Genomic DNA, 21,656 nt, shown 5'->3' on the forward strand with positions numbered 1-21,656 from the left:
AAAAAAACGTAGGTTTGTGTTAAAAAACATACTTCTGTGCATTTTTTTATGGTTTGTATTAACCAATTACACTAGCCCCTCTCCTCACGTTCGGTCTGTGGAATCGATTCGTCAGTATTTGATGTGGTTTACGAAATACACTCCTGGAAATGGAAAAAAGAACACATTGACACCGGTGTGTCAGACCCACCATACTTGCTCCGGACACTGCGAGAGGGCTGTACAAGCAATGATCACACGCACGGCACAGCGGACACACCAGGAACCGCGGTGTTGGCCGTCGAATGGCGCTAGCTGCGCAGCATTTGTGCACCGCCGCCGTCAGTGTCAGCCAGTTTGCCGTGGCATACGGAGCTCCATCGCAGTCTTTAACACTGGTAGCATGCCGCGACAGCGTGGACGTGAACCGTATGTGCAGTTGACGGACTCTGAGCGAGGGCGTATAGTGGGCATGCGGGAGGCCGGGTGGACGTACCGCCGAATTGCTCAACACGTGGGGCGTCATGTCTCCACAGTACATCGATGTTGTCGCCAGTGGTCGGCGGAAGGTGCACGTGCCCGTCGACCTGGGACCGGACCGCAGCGACGCACGGATGCACGCCAAGACCGTAGGATCCTACGCAGTGCCGTAGGGGACCGCACCGCCACTTCCCAGCAAATTAGGGACACTGTTGCTCCTGGGGTATCGGCGAGGACCATTCGCAACCGTCTCCATGAAGCTGGGCTACGGTCCCGCACACCGTTAGGCCGTCTTCCGCTCACGCCCCAACATCGTGCAGCCCGCCTCCAGTGGTGTCGCGACAGGCGTGAATGGAGGGACGAATGGAGACGTGTCGTCTTCAGCGATGAGAGTCGCTTCTGCCTTGGTGCCAATGATGGTCGTATGCGTGTTTGGCGCCGTGCAGGTGAGCGCCACAATCAGGACTGCATACGACCGAGGCACACAGGGCCAACACCCGGCATCATGGTGTGGGGAGCGATCTCCTACACTGGCCGTACACCACTGGTGATCGTCGAGGGGACACTGAATAGTGCACGGTACATCCAAACCGTCATCGAACCCATCGTTCTACCATTCCTAGACCGGCAAGGGAACTTGCTGTTCCAACAGGACAATGCACGTCCGCATGTATCCCGTGCCACCCAACGTGCTCTAGAAGGTGTAAGTCAACTACCCTGGCCAGCAAGATCTCCGGATCTGTCCCCCATTGAGCATGTTTGGGACTGGATGAAGCGTCGTCTCACGCGGTCTGCACGTCCAGCACGAACGCTGGTCCAACTGAGGCGCCAGGTGGAAATGGCATGGCAAGCCGTTCCACAGGACTACATCCAGCATCTCTACGATCGTCTCCATGGGAGAATAGCAGCCTGCATTGCTGCGAAAGGTGGACATACACTGTACTAGTGCCGACATTGTGCATGCTCCGTTGCCTGTGTCTATGTGCCTGTGGTTCTGTCAGTGTGATCATGTGATGTATCTGACCCCAGGAATGTGTCAATAAAGTTTCCCCTTCCTGAGACAATGAATTCACGGTGTTCTTATTTCAATTTCCAGGAGAGTATATCCAGCGGTAATGTTAGGTGACTGACCCTATATACAGGGTTATTACAAATGATTGAAGCGATTTCACAGCTCTACAATAACTTTATTATTTGAGATATTTTCACAATGCTTTGCACACACATACAAAAACTCACAAAGTTTTTTTAGGCATTCACAAATGTTCGATATGTGCCCCTTTAGTGATTCGGCAGACATCAAGCCGATAATCAAGTTCCTCCCAGACTCGGCGCAGCATAACCCCATCAATGAGTTCGAAAGCATCGTTGATGCGAGCTCGCAGTTCTGGCACGTTTCTTGGTAGAGGAGGTATAAACACTGAATCTTTCACATAACCCCACAGATAGAAATCGCATGGGGTTAAGTCGGGAGAGCGTGGAGGCCATGACATGAATTGCTGATCATGATCTCCACCACGACCGATCCATCGGTTTTCCAATCTCCTGTTTAAGAAATGCCGAACATCATGATGGAAGTGCGGTGGAGCACCATCCTGTTGAAAGATGAAGTCGGCGCTGTCGGTCTCCAGTTGTGGCGTGAGCCAATTTTCCAGCATGTCCAGATACACGTGTCCTGTAAAGTTTTTTTCGCAGAAGAAAAAGGAGCCGTAAACTTTAAACCGCGAGATTGCACAAAACACGTTAACTTTTCGTGAATTGTAAATTTTCTGCACGAATGCGTGAGGATTCTCTACCGCCCAGATTCGCACATTGTGTCTGTTCACTTCACCATTAAGAAAAAATGCTGCTTCATCACTGAAAACAAGTTTCGCACTGAACGCATCCTCTTCCATGAGCTGTGGCAACCGCGCCGAAAATTCAAAGCTTTTGACTTTGTCATCGGGTGTCAGGGCTTGTAGCAATTGTAAACGGTAAGGTTTCTGCTTTAGCCTTTTCCGTAAGATTTTCCAAACCGTCGGCTGTGGTACGTTTAGCTCCCTGCTTGCTTTATTCGTCGACTTCCGCGTGCTACGCGTGAAACTTGCCCGCACGCGTTCAACCGTTTCTTCGCTCAATGCAGGCCGACCCGTTGATTTCCCCTTACAGAGGCATCCAGAAGCTTTAAACTGCGCATACCATTGCCAATGGAGTTAGCAGTTGGTGGATTTTTGTTGAACTTCGTCCTGAAGTGTCGTTGCACTGTTATGACTGACTGATGTGAGTGCATTTCAAGCACGACATACGCTTTCTCGGCTCCTGTCGCCATTTTGTCTCACTGCGCTCTCGAACGCTCTGGCGGCAGAAACCTTCAGTGCGGCTTCAGCCGAACAAAACTTTATGAGTTTTTCTACTTATCTGTAGTGTGTCGTGACCATATGTCAATGAATGGAGGTACAGTGAATTTATGAAATCGCTTCAATCATTTGTAATAGCCCTATATATATATATATATATATATATATATATATATATATATATATATATATATATATATATAAAATAACTTTTGAACACTATTAAGGTAAATACATTGCTTGTTCTCTATCAAAATCTTTCATTTGCTAACTGTGCCTATCAGTGCCTTTAGTAGTTAGAATCTTTTATTCAGCTGGCAGTATTGGCGCACGCTGTATTGCAGTAGTTTGAGTAACGAATATTTTTGTGAGGTAAGTGATTCATGAAAGGTACAGGTTATTGTTAGTCAGGGCCATTCTTTTGTAGGGATTATTGAAAGTCAGATTGCGTTGCGCTAAAAATATTGTGTGTCAGTTTAGTGTTGATCAGAATAGGTAAAGAGCGAAATGTCTGAGTACGTTCAGTTTTGCTCAGCTGTTTGAAAAGCAAATAGTGTAAGAGGTTTATCAGCACAGTACTTCATTAATTTTTCTAAGGGGACGTTTCAACACATCCATGGCCGAGGCAGGATTCGAACCTGCGACCGTAGCGGTCGGGCGGCTCCAGACTGCAGCGCCTAGAACCGCTCGGCCACTCCGTCTGGCCAGACATTTGAAAATTTTGTTTACATTGGCTACATTCCTGGGAAACCTATATGTAGTTCTGCAGACAGATCGTCCAGCTTCCCGTAGCCCTATTACGCGACTTTGTTTACTGAGGTGTCGATAATGGCGTCTTTGTCGCCTAAAAGGCATTCTTGACTAACTTCAGCCCAGCACGTCCAGTCTCAAAGGTAACCAACGCTCACGACCGCTACACCGCGTATTTAAAGCTAACACGATTTGCATCGTCACAGTGACGCTTCTAGCGTGACCGGCGCGAACCGGTAATAGGCATCGTCTTTTAGCTGTAGAAACACGCCTAAGAACTTTCATTTATGTGGCACAACTCCCTCTCGGTGTTGAGATACTTTTTACGTCGGTGTAGGATTACAGCGGATTTACCGTAGATGACGGGTAGCATGCGGAACATCTTACACCTCTGAAGATGAGCTGGCTATTTCCATGGCACGGACGGCTGCGTATCCGGTTTACCTGTACAGCGGGTCGTAAATATTGGTGGAGAGCCGACGCAGAGCCCGTCACTCCAGGGGAGGGGGAGCCTATACAAATGGGCGGGAAGCGTCACGCCGGTTATCCGAGATCAAGAGCTCAGCGCAGGGAGGATGCACGGCCGGGTGCGCGCTACCTGCTCGCCGCGCTTCCGGTGCGCCGAGCACCGCGTCGAAATAGCTCCTCAGCGTCGCCACCGGAGAGCCTCCCTCCCTCCGCTGCAACGTGGCGGCTCAAGGTTAGCGGTATGCGTATGTACACTGTACCTGCGCTCCTCTTCTGTCTACAACACGTGGGACGAATTTTCGTTTCGAAATCATATTAGCGATTGTGGCTCGTGGGGCCAATCCTGTGGTGCCAGACACCACACTTGCTAGCTGGTAGCCTTTAAATCGGCCGCGGTCCGTTAGTATACGTCGGATCCGCGTGTCGCCACTGTCAGTGATTGCAGACCGAGCGCTGCCACACGGCAGGTATAGTCTAGAGAGACTCCCTAGCACTAGCCCCAGTTGTACAGCCGACTTTGCTAGCGATGGTTCTCATTTGCAGAGACGACAGTTTATCATAGCCTTCAGCTACGTCATTTGCTACGACCTAGCAAGGCGACATTTTCAGTTACTATGTATTCTGAACAGATAATATTGTGAATCATGTACCGTCAAGAGCGATGTTCATCATTAATGGATTAAAGTTAAGTATCAAACTAATTACGTCCGCTCTCTGAATTCTCATTCCTTGTCATGTCCCACACCTCTCGTCAGTATAGTTCTTCCCTCCTCACGCCCGCCTGCGTGAGCTAAAACGCGTGGATTTCGGCCTCCACTAGTAACACAGTGTTGGCTCTTCTGCCAACGCAACAAGTCCAGTAACTGAGTAAGAATGTAACTATCTGGCTTCGACCTTCCTTGTCAGGAGACAAGGTTTGAAATCGCATGGTAATTACTGACACTGTAGCTGCAATCTCCTCGACACTTACATTTATTTTGGACATTTTATGTGGTGCCCCTATGGACTCGGCATATTTAGTTGGTTCAAATGGCTCTGAGCACTATGGGACTTAACTGCTGAGGTCATCAGTCCCCTAGAACTTAGAACTACTTAAACCTAACCAACCTAAGGACATCACACACATCCATGCCCGAGGCAGGATTCGAACCTGCGACCGCAGTCGTCGCTCGGTTCCAGACTGTAGCCCCTAGAACCGCTCGGCCACTCCGGCCGGCGCGTATTTAGTGCCTAAACTTACTTGCCTGTGTTCTCCTAGCCTTAACCCACATGTGCAAGGTGGTAGGCTGAATGTGAGTGGAGATACATGGTCGCTTGATAGCAGGAGGATGCACGAATCATATTCAGTGGTGGGAAAGATAGCTAGGAAATATTTATTGTACACAAGATACGCATTGTTACAACCAGAGGCACATCAAATCACAAAACAACTGCATGTATCATAGACGTGCATCGGAGAACTGATAATGCACCGGTAAAACTACTAATCTTACAGAACACCCACTGGTCCAAGCTCAGGGCAGAAGCGCGTGATCTCTACATCTCTTCTATACTGATGACAATGAATGCTTCAAAACTACCTGCAACATGGGAATATATTTTTAAATATTTTATACCACACTCCTGTTTCGGTTTATTGCCATTAGGCTACCAAATGACCTGCGAAAACAACACTCGTAAGTTTATCTATATGTAAATCGCGGCTGTTTTATATTTACATTTGTATTGGTACTTGCGTCCAATTGGATATGAAAACCATATTCAATCTATAGCAACTTTTTTTCTGTTATGTCTTTACCAAGTGTAACACTCTTTGTACTTCCGAAACGTAAAAATACGAACGAACTTTGAACACCAGATTTAAAGAACACCCTAGAAACAGTGATACTAATCCGTCAAGCTTCTATTTATACTGGAAAACTCCACACCACAAAGTTGAGAAAACTGGAACTGCGTTCGAAACATTTTACAAAATACCGAAAGGATTTACTGTGAACATTCTCGAAGTAGTGGAAATTTATGTTCATACAAAGAAATATCTACACGAAATTCTTAATGAACACACAGATTTTTAACATAAATACTGTCTATAAAGCTTTAGTCATATTTCGGGATATGAAAAGGAATAGTCATATGGTAAACAAAACTTACTTATACCATACATAAAATTTAATGGCAAATAAGAACAACGAGATGTAACATCATCTCTCGTAAGCTGTATATTCTTTGTAAACGTATAGCATCGAAGAAAAGAAGTGTCAAAACTGAACTGTCAGAACATTTGATCAAATTTGGTCTTACGCTTCATAACTAGAAAAAGCATTATACTTACCAAGACACGACAAAAAAAAGTTATTAAAGTTGTAATATGGTCGTCAAATCCAACTACATGTAAGCAATAATGCGAAAGCGTACATGTAATAGCCACGATTTACGTATACGTAATCTTACCAGTGCTATTTTCGGAGATCACTTCATAATGGCAGTTAAGCCGATATGGGCCTGATGCGTAAAATATTTAAAAAAATATATATAGTACTTTGATGCAGCTAGTTTTTGAGCGAGCATTTTCGTTATATCTTATAATGTCGTATATTATTCTGTGGGCCCAACATAACGTAAAATATCTTTAGTATTAGTTGTCAGACATGAATACATTAGTGATTAACACAATCGTATGTCGAGATACAATGATTTCTGCCTCTGTTACACTTTCTGGTCCTGGTGTTTTCATGTCAATGTGCCTGCAACGGCATGTTGCATTTTGATTGAACTCGTTAGTGTAGTACACACAGAGCCCACATATCATTAATTTTAAGCATGTAAACTTGGGAAACTCGGGTTTATGGAGGGTTGTGTTATGAGTTGCACAGTGCCACGATCCCTAAAGCCAGTGGCATTACTTTGGAAGCGTCTGTACGTCTTCCGGAACCGTCCAAAGTCGACTGCTACACACCAGTGTGTCAAGTAATCAAAAATATGTGGAATTGAAGTGCATTTTCTTTCAAGAATACGTTGGCATCAGAGTGAAAAATAACTTGAGTATACTATCTTTTACTATGCCTCAGTTTTTACACGGTAAATAACACTTTATTCAAATAATTAAAAGGCGTATAATCTGCGAACTCGAAGTGTAAGCGAGGAGTTGCCTAACGTGAACGAAAATCGTTATCTGTGACGACTATGTGCGTGAAAGGTATGTAAATTTGATTGTATTGTCTCATTTGGTTATATCAATCTGTTTCTTATGTATTATAATCAAAATCTTATGCATATTGCTTTTAAACAATGAAACTTTTCTTTATTTTGATAATAATAGAATTGTCATTTTTTCACAAAACGCCTCCCGTAGACTTTTCACAAACGTAGACGTACTGGTCACCCATGCCCTCAGGCCGCCGCTGCTCCCAGGACACGGCCGCACTCGAACCCGCGCCCTCCTGGACGCTGTGCCGCAACATGCCACTTGCGATGCTTGCCAGATGGCAACGGCTGTCTATGACGCTGTCGAGGCGCAGTAGCGTACGTCTCGCCCGGATGCCGGCACACCAGGTGGGAAGCGAACGTGGCCCGTAGACTGGAGTACAGCCGAGCCCCTCCTGCACCCGCTGCAGACCGCTGTCACTGCCCTATTTCTACATCTACATCTACGTGATTACTCTGCTATTCACAGTGAAGCGCCTGGCAGAGGGTTCAATGAACCACCTTCAAGCTGTCTCTCTACCGTTCCACTCTAGAACGGCACGCGAGAAAAACGAGCACTTAAATTTTCTTTGCGAGCCCTGATTTCTCTTATTTTATCGTGATGATCATTTCTCCCTATGTTGGTGGGTGGCACAGGATGTTTTCACAATCGGAGGAGAAAATTGGTGATCGAAATTTCATGAGAAGATACCGTCGAAACGAAAAACGCCTTTGTTTTAATGATTGTCACTCCAATTCACGTATCATGTCTGTGACACTATGTCCCCTATTTCGCGATAATACAAAGCTAGTTGCATTTCTTTGTACTTTGTCGATGTCATCCGACAGTCCTACCTGAGTCCGCAGCTCGTGGTCGTGCGGTAGCGTTCTCGCTTCCCACGCCCGGGTTCCCGGGTTCGATTCCCGGCGGGGTCAGGGATTTTCTCTGCCTCGTGATGACTGGGTGTTGTGTGATATCCTTAGGTTGGTTAGGTTTACGTAGTTCTAAGTTCTAGGGGACTGATGACCATAGATGTTAAGTCCCATAGTACTCAGAGCCATTTGAACCATTTAGTCCTACCTGATGTGTATGCCACGCCGCACAGCAACACTCCAGAATAGGGCGGACAAGCATGGTGTAAGTAGTCTCTTTAGTAGACCTATTGCACCTTCTAAGTGTTCTGCCAATGAATCGCAGTCTTTGTTTTGCTCTACCCACAATATTATCTATGTGATGGTTCCAACCGAAATTTAGCTGATTTCCTTTAGTACTCATGTGAATAACTTCACACTTTTCTTTATTCAGTGACAATTAACATTTTTCTCACCATACAGATACCTTATCTAAATCATTTTGCAAGTCGTTTTGATCATCTGATGATCAGCATCATCTGCAAACAATCTAAGCCGGCTACTCAGATTGTCTCCTATGTCGTCAATATAGATCAGGAACAATAGAGAGCCTATAACACATCCTAGGGGAACGCCAAATATTACTTCTGTTTTACTCGATGACTTTCCCTCTATTACTACGAACTTGGACCTTTCTGACAGGAAATCACGAATCCAGTCCCACAACTGAGGCGATACTCCGTAAGCAGGCAGTTTGGTTAGAAGAGGCTTGTGAGCAACGGTGTCGAAAGCTTTCTGGAAATATAAAAATATGGAATCAATTTGAAATACCCTGTCGATAGCACTTATTACTTTATGAGTATAATGAGCTAGATGTATTTCACAAGAACGATATTTTCTGAATCCGTGCTGACTGTGTCAATAAATCGATTTCTTCGAGGTACTTCATAATGTTCGAATAGAGAATATGTTCCAAAAACCTACTGCAAATCGTCGTTAGTGATATAGGCCTGTAATTCAGCGGATTATTCCTACTTCTCTTTTTGGGTATTGGTGTGACTTGAGCAATTTTCCAGTCTTTAGGTACGGATCTTTCTGTGAACGAGTGGTTATATAATTGCTAAATTTGGAGCTATTTGCTCGATAGGTTCCTGGGAATTACGCCGGATAATATTGTAAAAACCGCACAACATTTCAGCGAGACAACTGCCCGCCATGTTCAAGTGCTACTGTCGCGTCGCTGAAGAGCTCGTCAATTTATATGCTGGCTTTCCAGAACAGCGGAGCCGCCAGCGGGGGCATAACGTCGTCAAAGACCAATCGTAGACGGCGTCGAATACCAGAGCCCTCTGCAGGAGAAACGGGTCGCGGTCTGCAGAAGAGAACCGCGGCGTGGGAAAACACGGCCGGGAGCGACGGACCCCGCTAGCGCGCGATTTAAGCATCTGCGCTAAGGATTCCCATCTGCGTTGACTCGGTGCAGTTGCTAATCTGCGGCTGACGATTCCCTAGTGCCGCCAAAGCTGGCTCCCAGGCATTGCTCAGGTGAAACCCCGTGTCTCTGTCTATGAGGTCACAGCTACTACACTCCTGGAAATTGAAATAAGAACACCGTGAATTCATTGTCCCAAGAAGGGGAAACTTTATTGACACATTCCTGGGGTCAGATACATCACATGATCACACTGACAGAACCACAGGCACATAGACACAGGCAACAGAGCATGCACAATGTCGGCACTAGTACAGTGTATATCCACCTTTCGCAGCAATGCAGGCTGCTATTCTCCCATGGAGACGATCGTAGAGATGCTGGATGAAGTCCTGTGGAACGGCTTGCCATGCCATTTCCACCTGGCGCCTCAGTTGGAGCAGCGTTCGTGCTGGACGTGCAGACCGCGTGAGACGACGCTTCATCCAGTCCCAAACATGCTCAATGGGGGACAGATCCGGAGATCTTGCTGGCCAGGGTAGTTGACTTACACCTTCTAGAGCACGTTGGGTGGCACGGGATACATGCGGACGTGCATTGTCCTGTTGGAACAGCAAGTTCCCTTGCCGGTCTAGGAATGGTAGAACGATGGGTTCGATGACGGTTTGGATGTACCGTGCACTATTCAGTGTCCCCTCGACGATCACCAGTGGTGTACGGCCAGTGTAGGAGATCGCTCCCCACACCATGATGCCGGGTGTTGGCCCTGTGTGCCTCGGTCGTATGCAGTCCTGATTGTGGCGCTCACCTGCACGGCGCCAAACACGCATACGACCATCATTGGCACCAAGTCAGAAGCGACTCTCATCGCTGAAGACGACACGTCTCCATTCGTCCCTCCATTCACGCCTGTCGCGACACCACTGGAGGCGGGCTGCACGATGTTGGGGCGTGAGCGGAAGACGGCCTAACGGTGTGCGGGACCGTAGCCCAGCTTCATGGAGACGGTAGCGAATGGTCCTCGCCGATACCCCAGGAGCAACAGTGTCCGTAATTTGCTGGGAAGTGGCGGTGCGGTCCCCTACGGCACTGCGTAGGATCCTACGGTCTTGGCGTGCATCCGTGCGTCGCTGCGGTCCGGTCCCAGGTCAACGGGCACGTGCACCTTCCGCCGACCACTGGCGACAACATCGATGTACTGTGGAGACCTCACGCCCCACGTGTTGAGCAATTCGGCGGTACGTCCACCCGGCCTCCCGCATGCCCACTATACGCCCTCGCTCAAAGTCCGTCAACTGCACATACGGTTCACGTCCACGCTGTCGCGGCATGCTACCAGTGTTAAAGACTGCGATGGAGCTGCGTATGCCACAGCAAACTGGCTGACACTGACGGCGGCGGTGCACAAATGCTGCGCAGCTAGCGCCATTCGACGGCCAACACCGCGGTTCCTGGTGTGTCCGCTGTGCCGTGCGTGTGATCATTGCTTGTACAGCCCTCTCGCAGTGTCCGGAGCAAGTATGGTGGGTCTGACACACCGGTGTCAATGTGTTCTTTTTTCCATTTCCAGGAGTGTACATATTTTGACCGCCACTTTGATGATGGGAGTCCCAGTATGTGGAAGCATGCGAGAGGATCTTGGTTTCTTCATAGTTCCTGCCGTGTCCCGTGTCAAGGCAGTGTTCAGCAACCTCACATTCCACTGGCTGAACCAACCGCGTGTGACGTTTATGTTCGTCGCATCTCTCGCGTTCTTATTGAGGTATCGGGACCAGCAGACTACACTGACTGTCGCCAAGTTTACCCATTATGCGGACTCTGCGGCGGCCAGGACAATTAAACTACGAGCAAGCAGGGCACTAGTGAGAGAAAGAATCCGATATACTAGACGAGTATTAGACCTAATCTCCAGAAGCCTCATCTGAAGATCTCGTCGTGTCTGTCAGTGGATTCCTGGGAGTGGGTGGACAGCACTACTTGGGCGTTTTCGGACTGGGCGCGACAGCAAATCACGTCTCGTCAAAGTTCTACGTTCCAACGCCTTACACACTGATCATTGCTCACAGATAAATCACTGAGTGACGCTGCAATGTCAGTGTTAGAAAAGGGACTATTTTGCGGCTACTCCCAAGACCTTGCCCTTCAAGGAGTTCATCAGTGCCGTTGAACAAGGTGTTGTAAAATTTACGAATGATGCTGCTGAAGAAATTAATCAAGATGCCTGCACCCAAGCAGAACGTCACCATTGAAGAAAGAAGAGGGCACCGTTTTTAAAATAAGACAATGGTAAATAAATTTTACCAGCTGGCAAGGGTAACGCCACTGTTCTCCTGCCTGCTACATCTTATTTTGGCAAGATGATGGACTTACTACAGGATACACCGTATCGTCGCCTCCAGAAAGATCCGACGGATGCCGTACAACGGAAGACATCCGCTCTCCTCAAATCCAGCCAACTTCCTGACCATCTGAAGAAGAGTTTAAGGGAACGAACACCAGCTCCTCCACGACTTTATGTCCTGCCAAAGATGCATAAAGAGAATGTTCCGCTTCGCCCTGTCGTCGGTAATATAGGTGCCCCAACATACCACCTAGCTGAACATCTGGCTTCTCTTCTGAGTCCCACGGTGGGGAAATGTGAACACCATATTCGAAACTCGGAAGATTTTGTACGGCGACTGACGAACCTACGCCTTGAATCTACCGATTTACTAGTCCGTTTCGATGTGTTATTCATACCAGTGCCTCTGATGAACTCATTACAACTCATAGGAGCTAAGCTGGAAGAGGACATCTTGCATCTTTTCAAACACGTGCTTACCTCGACCTACTTTTTATTCAACGACCAGTATTCTAAGCAGACTGACGGTGTTGCTATGGGTAGCCCTCTGTCTCCCATAGTAGCTAATCTTTTTATGGAAGATTTCGAGGACAAAGCACTTCAGACGGCGGTTTTGAAACTCAAATGTTTTTGGAGATATGTAGATGATACGTTTGTGGTATGACCGCATGGGACAGCAACGCTTCCTTCCTTTCTGGAACATCTGAACCCCCTCCATCCAAGCATCTATTTCAACATGGAGGTAGAGAAAGATGGTGAGCTCCAGTTTCTGGATGTTTTGGTTCGTAGAAAAGGAGACGGCTCCTTGGGTCACAGTGTGTTCCAAAACCTACGCACACAGACTTGTATTTACGAGCTACGAGCTGTCATCATCCCTCACGGCGCAATGGTGTACTCCGGACGCTAGTGCATAGGGCTAGAGCCATCTCAGAGCAGGACAGCTTATCGGCCGATCTCAGCCAACTCGGCTCTGTGTTTGCCCACAACGGGTACTCCGAGAAGCAGATCCGGAACGCATTTCGACCAGCACGCTCCAAACCTCAAGAACAGCCTGAAGAAGCGAGAACACCACGGGGTTGGTTTTTCTACCGTATGTCGGTGGTGTGTCTTTTAAGATGGGCAGAATTTTCAAGAAATATCGGATTAAATGTGTTTTCCGGCCTCCAGCACGAGTGCAATCAATGCTGAGCGGTGTTAAAGACAACCTCGGCCTGAGGAGACCAGGAATATATAAAATCCCGTGCCACTGTGGGAAGTTTTATATTGGCCCGACGTGTCGTACGGTTAAAGAGAGATGCGACGAACATAAACGTCACACGAGGTTGGCTCAGCCAGTGGAATGTGCGGTTGCTGAACACTGCCTTGACACGGGACACGGCATGAACTGTGAAGAAACCAAGATCCTCTCGCATGCTTCCACATACTGGAACTCCATCATCAAAGAGGCGGTCGAAATACGTATAAGTAGTGACCTAATAAACAGAGACACGGGGTTTCACCTGAGCAAAGTCTGGGAGCCAGCCTTGGCGGCACTAAGGAATCGTCAGCCGCAGATTAGCAACTGCACCGAGTCAACGCAGATGGGAATCCTTAGCGCAGATGCTTAAATCGCGCGCCAACATCTCGCGCGCGGGAGCGGGGTCCGTCGCTCCCGGCCGCGTTTTCCCGCGCCGCGGTTCTCTTCTGCAGACCGCGACCCGTTTCTCCAGCAAAGGGCTTTGTGTATTCGACGCCGTCTACGATCGGTCTTCGATGGCGTTATGCCCAGCTGGCGCCTGCGCTGTTCTAGAAAGCCAACGTATAAATTGTCGAGCTGTTCAGCGACGCGACAGTAGCACCTGCAGATGGTGGGCAGTTGTCTAACTGAAATATTGTGCGGTTTTTACAATATTATCCGGCGTAATTCCTGGGAACCTATCAAGCAGATGCAGCGCCAGGAAAGCTTCAAACAGCACACATGGAGCTATTTTATCAGCATACACTGATAGGAACCTGACTGATATACAATCTGGACCTGAGGCCTTGCCTTTATTAAGTGATTTAAGCAGCTTTGTTACACCGAGGATATCTACTTCTTTGTTTCTCATCTTGTCAGTTGTTCTTAATTGGAATTCGAGAATATTCATTTCGTCTTCTTTGGTGACGGAGTTTCGGAAAACCGTGTTAGTAACAACTGCATTAGTGGCACTGTCATCAGTGACTTCACCGTTGCTATCGCGCAATGAAGGTATCAATTGCGTCTTGCCATTAGTGTGCTTTATGAATGACCAGAATCTCTTTCGGTTTTCTGCCAGATTTAGAGACAGAAAGTAGTTGTGGAAATTATTAAAAGCATCTCGCGGATGTTGTCATTTCTACATCTTGAATTGTTTTATATATTGTCTGTCTTGAACGTCGGCGATATCTTCTGTATAAAGCTTCTATAAAAGCGAGCGAGTGCTGCCCAGCAACTCATTCGCGCTGCTGCTGCTGCACGGGCAACTGCATTGAACGCTGCCACCATGCCTTATTACAGAAGATATCGCCGACGTTCAAGACAGACAATATATAAAACAATTGAAGATGTAGAAATGACAACATCCGTTGCAGACAAAAAAAGAATACTATAAAGTCTGTCGCCGCACACTCTCTACTGGATGGACCAGCAGTCTTCTGTGGATGCAGACTGAACTTCAGCAACGACATCAACGATTCTTTCACACATGGCAACGGATGGTTAACCGTCGCTATTGTACGAGGTGGTTCTGGAGTTCCAAATGTATCCGGCCTGGAAAGCTTTGTCGACCGTGATGTTATCGCATATAGAATTTATCATGTTACTGAAAATGCTAATAAAGACTTTGGTAAATCTACCTATATGTCACCTTCACCCTTTACTTTATATACACCCTTGCCCTATATTTCGAACTTTTGTAAAATTTTGCCAATCTTGGGGATTTCAGGCAGACCGTGCCATCTCCAAGTTCCAGGCTGACGTCCGTCCAGCCCCAATGTTGTGTCCCCAGAGGCGGAATATAGCCCGAACAAGTACAAAGAAACAAAGTACAAGTTTATGCTGAATACTTGCAACATTATCATTAAATGTTTCCCTGAGACATTTAAGTCTTTTTTTATTATCTTTGATAATTATCGAAGCAGACGAAATGAATTAAAATTTGTGCTGCAGCTGGGACTCGAACCCATGTCTTCCTGCTTGCTAGGCAGAAATGCCAACAATTACACCACCTCAGTACGATGGTTAACATTCCTGCACGAAGTACCTAAGCTGAGTGCCCTCCCCAACAGAAACTTCAATTCATTTTTCCCTTACATATTGTCACTACTGCCAGGGCTCTCCGATGTTTGCAAGTACTCCAGAAATGGGCGTAATGTGATGTCTTTGTACCATTGGTGATCTTATAGATCTTATAGTTACATGATTCCCTGAAACATGTAAGTCTCTTCTTATTATCTACGATAATTATCGAAGCAGACGAAATGAATTAAAATTTGTGCTGTGGCCGGGAAAAATTAATTGAAGTTTGTGTTGGGGAGGGCGTTCAGCTTAGGTAGTTTCGTGCAGCAGTGTTAACCAATGTGCTGGGTGGTGTTATCGTTAGCATTTCTATCTAGCAAGCAAGAAGACGTGGGTTCGAGACCTGTCCGCACCACAAATTTTAATTCATTCCGTCAGCTTCAAAAATCATTTGTTTGTTCGACAAATTTCCCAGAACACACTGCCGCGTATGCTCTAGTTCTGCATGGCAGTGTGATCAACTACTGCCCGCTCACCAATGTTGTGCAACGAGCAGTATAAATGAATAGGTGCTGCACCATACCTAGAGCATTTCACAATGGCGTCTCAAGGTGTGAACATCACTGCGGACGCTCAGGGTTTCTATCATGGTGAACGTAAACAGTACATATTCAAAGATGTTGCATTTGTAGCGTACACACAAGATGCCGGAATAATAGAGACATTCTCAGCAAACATTGCATCACCGAGGTCTTCTAAGTGCGTAAAGTGTGCTAAGACACTGAAAAGTGCAAAGTGGTTAACACATTTCTACCATGGAATTCATCTGATGGTCCTGGCATACCCTATTAAGATATGGTGATGGCGCTCAAATTATTCTATCACATGGATACCATTGTCTGCATGAAGGGAAGGAGAAGATCTCATGGATACGTCGAATCTTTAAGTCTGTTGCCATTCAAGACCTGGAATTCTATGGGCGTCCTTCTCTCCATCGACTCCAAAACATGTATGAAAAGAGTGTTGCTGTATCTGCTTATGAAAATGTAAAATTTCTTTTAAGTTGGATGAGAACTAAATGAATGTTTACCTCACAACTCCCATGTTCTTTTTTCTCAACTTTGCTCCCGCTGTGACAGTGTACAGTTTTTAACCTCATGATATGTCTGTGGTTTTCTTCAAGTACAGGAGATATATTTTTAGGTATGTCTGCTATATATCTTTGGAAGCAGACACGGTCACGTGCCTCCTGCTCCCATAACCCAGTTCATGCTACATGATAGCCATAATTCCATGCAATCATTATATATATTTTGTTATCTTCGATCTTGAACGTCACTTCCTAAATAGTACTCACCTTCAGCAAAAGCTAATGTCATTTGAGACCGTGCTCCCTCGCTGGCAGCAGACGCAGTTTGATGGGTTCAAATGGTTCAAATGGCTCTGAGCACGATGGGACATAACACCTATGGTCATCTGTCCCGTAGAACTTAGAACTACTTAAACCTAACTAACCTAAGGACATCACACAACACCCAGTCATCACGAGGCAGAGAAAATCCCTGACACCGCCGGGAATCGAACCCGGGATCCCGGGCGTGTTTGATGGGTAAATTCAGTGATGATCACTAGGAAGAATGCTAATCCCATGCAATCATTATATACATTTTGTTATCTTCCATCTTAAACTTCACCTTCTAAATAGCACTCACCTTCAGAAAAAAACTAATATCATTTGAGACGGTGCTCCCACACTGGTAGCAGCCGCAGTTTGACGGGTAAATTTAGTGACGTTCGCTAGGAAAAATGCATCCTGTGCTATTCTGGGAAGCATTGCATCATCTCTTGGCACTGGACCCACATCACAGCTATGCATCATTTCGCCAGCAATGGTAACTAGGTGAACACGTATTTAGATAGCAATTTCCCAGGTGTGAAGCATGAAAGAGGGGTTGCCACCTCATGCTTGCAGGACCTGAACGGTCGCGTTGTTGCTTCACGTGGACCGTCGGTGCACCCGGGGTCTGGCGTCGGTGTCAGGTGGCGGATTGTGTTTTTTACTAGCGATCCTTTGTTTAAACTGTGTTCCATCGATTTCATCGGCTAATAGGATGCTGCGAATTAAAAAAAATTGGAAAAGTGTACCAGAGAATGGCGGAATGATATAACTAATTACTTAATTTGGTATCAAAGGTGGTGCAATAGTTTAAGGAAATGGGGTGACAGAAAATACCACTTAACAGAACAATAGGTTAAGTAAGACTTATGTCCATCCTACCCAGCATAGGATGAGTCCTTCTCCAGCCAATTTCTAGGAAGAGGTGGTGGTCAGATGACTTAGGTTAGTAGCCTTTTTTCCCGTCATTTTCTTAGGTCAGTGGAGGTAGCCTTGGTATGTTGCATTGTCCTGATGCAATTTGAACTTACTGCCTGGGGTGTGTGGCATGCGGGGTGTGGCACTTCCTCAAAAGAGACGTTAATTACACTACTGTCCAGTAAAATTGCTACACCAAGAAGAAATGCAGATAATAAACGGGTATTCATTGGACAAATATATTATAGTAGAACTGACATGTGATTACATTTTCACGCAATTTGGGAGCATAGATCCTGAGAAATCAGTGCCCAGAACAACCACCTCTTGCCGTTATAACGGCCCTGATACGCATGGGCATTGAGTTAAACAGAGCTTGGATGGCGTGTACAGGTACAGCTGCCCATGCAGCTTCAACGCGATACCACAATTCATCAAGATTAGTCACTGGCGTATTGTGACGAGCCAGTTGCTCGGCCACCATTGACCAGACGTTTTCAATTGGTGAGAGATCTGGATAATGTGCTGGGCAGGGCAGCAATCGAACATTTTCTGTATCCAGAAAGGCCCGTACCGGACCTGCAACATGCGGTCGTGCATTATCCTGTTGAAATGTAGGGTTTAGCAGGGATCGAATGAAGGGTAGAGCTACGGGTCGTAACACATCTAAAATGTAGCGTCCACTGTTCAAAGTGCCGTCAATGCGAACAAGAGGTGACCGAGACGTGTAACCAATGGCACCCCATACCATCATGCCGGGTGGTACGCCAGTACGGCGATGACGAATACACGCTTCCAATGTGCGTTCACCGCCATGTCACCAATCACGGATGAGACCATCATGATGCTGTAAACAGAACCTGGATTCATCCGAAAAAATGACGTTTTGCCATTCGTGCACCCAGGTTCGTCGTCTAGTACACCATCACAGACGTTCCTGTCTGTGACGCAGCGTCAAGGGTAGCCGCAGACATGGTCTCTAAGCATGGTGCTGCAACCGTCGTCGAACTGTTCGTGCAGATGGTTGTTGTCTTGTAAACATCCCAATCTGTTGACTCAGGGATCGAGAGGTGGCTGCACGATCCGCTACAGACATGCGGATAAGATGCCTGTCATCTTGACTGATAATGATATGAGGCCGTTGGGATCCAGCGCGGCATTCCATATTACTCTCCTGAACCCACCGATTCCATATTCTGCTAACGGTCATTGAAACTCCACCAACGGGAGCAGGAATGTCGTGATACGATAAACCGAAATCGCGATAGGCTACAATCCGGTCTTTATCAAAGTCGGAAACGTGATGGTACCCATTTCTCTCCTCCTTACATGAGGCATCACAACAACGTTTCACCAGGCAATGCTGGTCAACTGCTGTTTGTGTATGAGAAATCGGTTGGTTGGTTCAAATGGCTCTGAGCACTATGGGACTTAACATCTGAGGTCATCAGTCCCCTAGAACTTAGAACTACTTAAACCTAACTAACCTAAGGACATCACACACATCCATGCCCGAGGCAGGACTCGAACCTGCGACCGTAGCGGTCACGCGGTTCCAGACTGAAGCGCCTTTAACGGCACGGCCACACCGGCGGGCAAATCGGTTGGAAACCTTCCTCATATCAGCACGTTGTATGTGTCGCCACCGGCGCCAACCTTGTGTGAATGCTCTGGAAAGCTAATCATTTGCATATCACAGCATTCTCTTCCTGTCGGTTAAATTTCGCGTCTGTAGCACGTCATCTTCGTGGTGTAGCAATTTTAATGGCCAGTAGTGTATTTGATGACTTTTATTAAGTAGTCAATCAAATTGATAAGTCTGAGTGGGGGGGGGGGGGGCTATTCCAATAACTCAGACATCAAAGTGAACCTGTAGCAGCGAGTGGGAAGGGGCTGGGGGATGGGGAGGGAGTGGGCGTGGGTACAATAGGTTAAGAGCCTGTCAATCAAAAGGAAATTGTGGTGACATGGAAAAGCACAATAGGTTAACTCAGTAGCAGTGAGGGATGGAGGGTTTCGTTAGGTGGGGAGAAGGGTGGGAGGGGGGGGGGACAATAGGTTAAGTGCAGTGATATGGAAGGCCACTTAACAGAACAATAGGTTAAGGACCTGTCAATCAAAGGAGAACAACAGGTTAAGTACCTGTCAATCAAATGAGAACAATAGGTTTGCCCCTGGGTGCGTACCTGCCCCTGATGTGCGCAACTCGCAATAACATAATGCACTGGTGTCGTTGTTGCCCTGCTAATAGTGGTTTACCATCAGAGGATTTAGGTATCAGCACAGAAATCATTGCAGGTCCCACAGTCTTGCTCACAGTACGCGATACTTTGGGGTCAACCCTGCATGCCGCCAACTTGATATCCCAGAAGGTGAAATACACGCATCCAGCAGCATTCAGGGCAGGGAAATTGCTCGTTCTAAAAGATTCTCCACTGAGGTTTCATGTCACGTGACTGGAGTAGCTCCTTTTATTTTTTCAGTACAGAAGTGAAGTCTGTCATTCTGTGCAGAGAATCTCAGTTCACGGTATTCACAACTCAGGAGTCTTAGACAGAAGATAGTCAGTACTAGTTTATTGCAGTCACTTCATGTTTTTGTGTGTCCACTGGACGTTCTGTAAATTATATATTGTTCATGATCATTAATATAGGTTTTACTGCAAATAATTTTTTTAAGACTAGAATTTACCCCTTTAGTAGAAGGATAGCTCACCCTCCATCATTTAATTTGTTTGTATGTTCTATATCTACTAAATATCGATCAGAGGAAATATTTGCTCTGTGTTAGCAGGACATGAGACTAAATATTTGTTTAACCTCACACCGATTCGATCAATCCGTTTTATAAGTTCACGTTGAACATATCTCATTGGGCAACGGTTAATTATTCTGTAATTTTTGCTCTAAACATCTCCTGCACGTGAGTATTTATGAGTGGCAGGGCCACCTTTTAAAACAGCGTAAAAAATTCCGCTGTGTAAGTAATACAGGGACAGATATTAGTTTGCATTTCTCGAAACTGGTCAGTAGAAAGACATCAAATCAATAAACACAGGTAATTAAGAAGTCGATCCACTACGATGGTGTTAGAAATACAGGTTTGCTTCAAAGCGTTTGGAGAAAAAACAAAACCCAAACGCCGGCAATTAACGGAGGACGTAGTAGGTCCCCAAACAAGGGACAAAATGAAGGAATTTATCAGTTCGTCTCTTCCTGAACATCCCTCAAACCAAACATCCCTGGATTTCGAAAACTACTCTACCACTGATAGAAGAGAGGAGAACACTGAGGAAAGAAGATGAAGAAAAATACATGCACTGTCGCAAAACACAGCGCAGCTGCCGAACTGACAAGACGTCGTATCTCTCCAGTATTTACGGTGAAATAAAACAGCTAAACGAAATGCATGACCTCTTGAATAAGATACAGTCTGGAACCGCGTGACCGCTATGGTTGCAGGTTCGAATCCTGTCTTGGGCATGGATGTGTGTGTTGTCCTTAGGTTAGTTAGGTTTAAGTAGTTCTAAGTTCTAGGGGACTGATGACCTCAGAAGTTAAGTCCCATAGTGCTCAAAAATGGTTCAAATGGCTCTGAGCAATATGGGACTTAACTTCTGAGGTCATCAGTCCCCTAGAACTTAGAACTACTTAAAACCAACTAACCTAAGGACATCACACATATCCATGCCCGAGGCAGGATTCGAACCTGCGACCGTAGCGGTCGCTTGGCTCCAGACTGTAGCGCCCAGAAACCCATAGTGCTCAGAGCCATTTGAACCATTTAGCCATCTTCAATAAGATAAACAGCATTACTCCAGAGTTCAAACCGCGCACTAGAGTGACAGAAGATGTAGATGGTAATATCATTAGTGACATGATATTAGCAATACTTAGGGGGAAACAATATTGCAAAACACTGCACTGTGAAGGAAATACCATCGCGGAAGAGAACGTTTGTATGAAAGCAGACACGGCTCCCGATACTGTACTCAGGCAGCACATTGTTTGCACCTCTGTGCTATTAATCTGACGTGCTGTGTGTGCTACGTGCGCTGCCTGGCGGCTTCTCAGCGCCCCATTTTCCCCTGAGAGCTCACAACGCAGGTAATGAGCGAGTGTCAGCGCTGTTGCTCGTCTACCCGCATCCTAAACACACCTGCTGTAGCCGGCCGGAGTGGCCGAGTGGTTCTAGGCGCTGCAGTCTGGAGCCGGGCGACCGCTACGGTCGCAGGTTCGAATCCTGCCTCGGGCATGGATGTGTGTGATGTCCTTAGGTTAGTTAGG

Source organism: Schistocerca cancellata, chromosome 3 (genome assembly GCF_023864275.1).
Source record: "Schistocerca cancellata isolate TAMUIC-IGC-003103 chromosome 3, iqSchCanc2.1, whole genome shotgun sequence".
Classification (NCBI taxonomy): domain Eukaryota; kingdom Metazoa; phylum Arthropoda; class Insecta; order Orthoptera; family Acrididae; genus Schistocerca; species Schistocerca cancellata.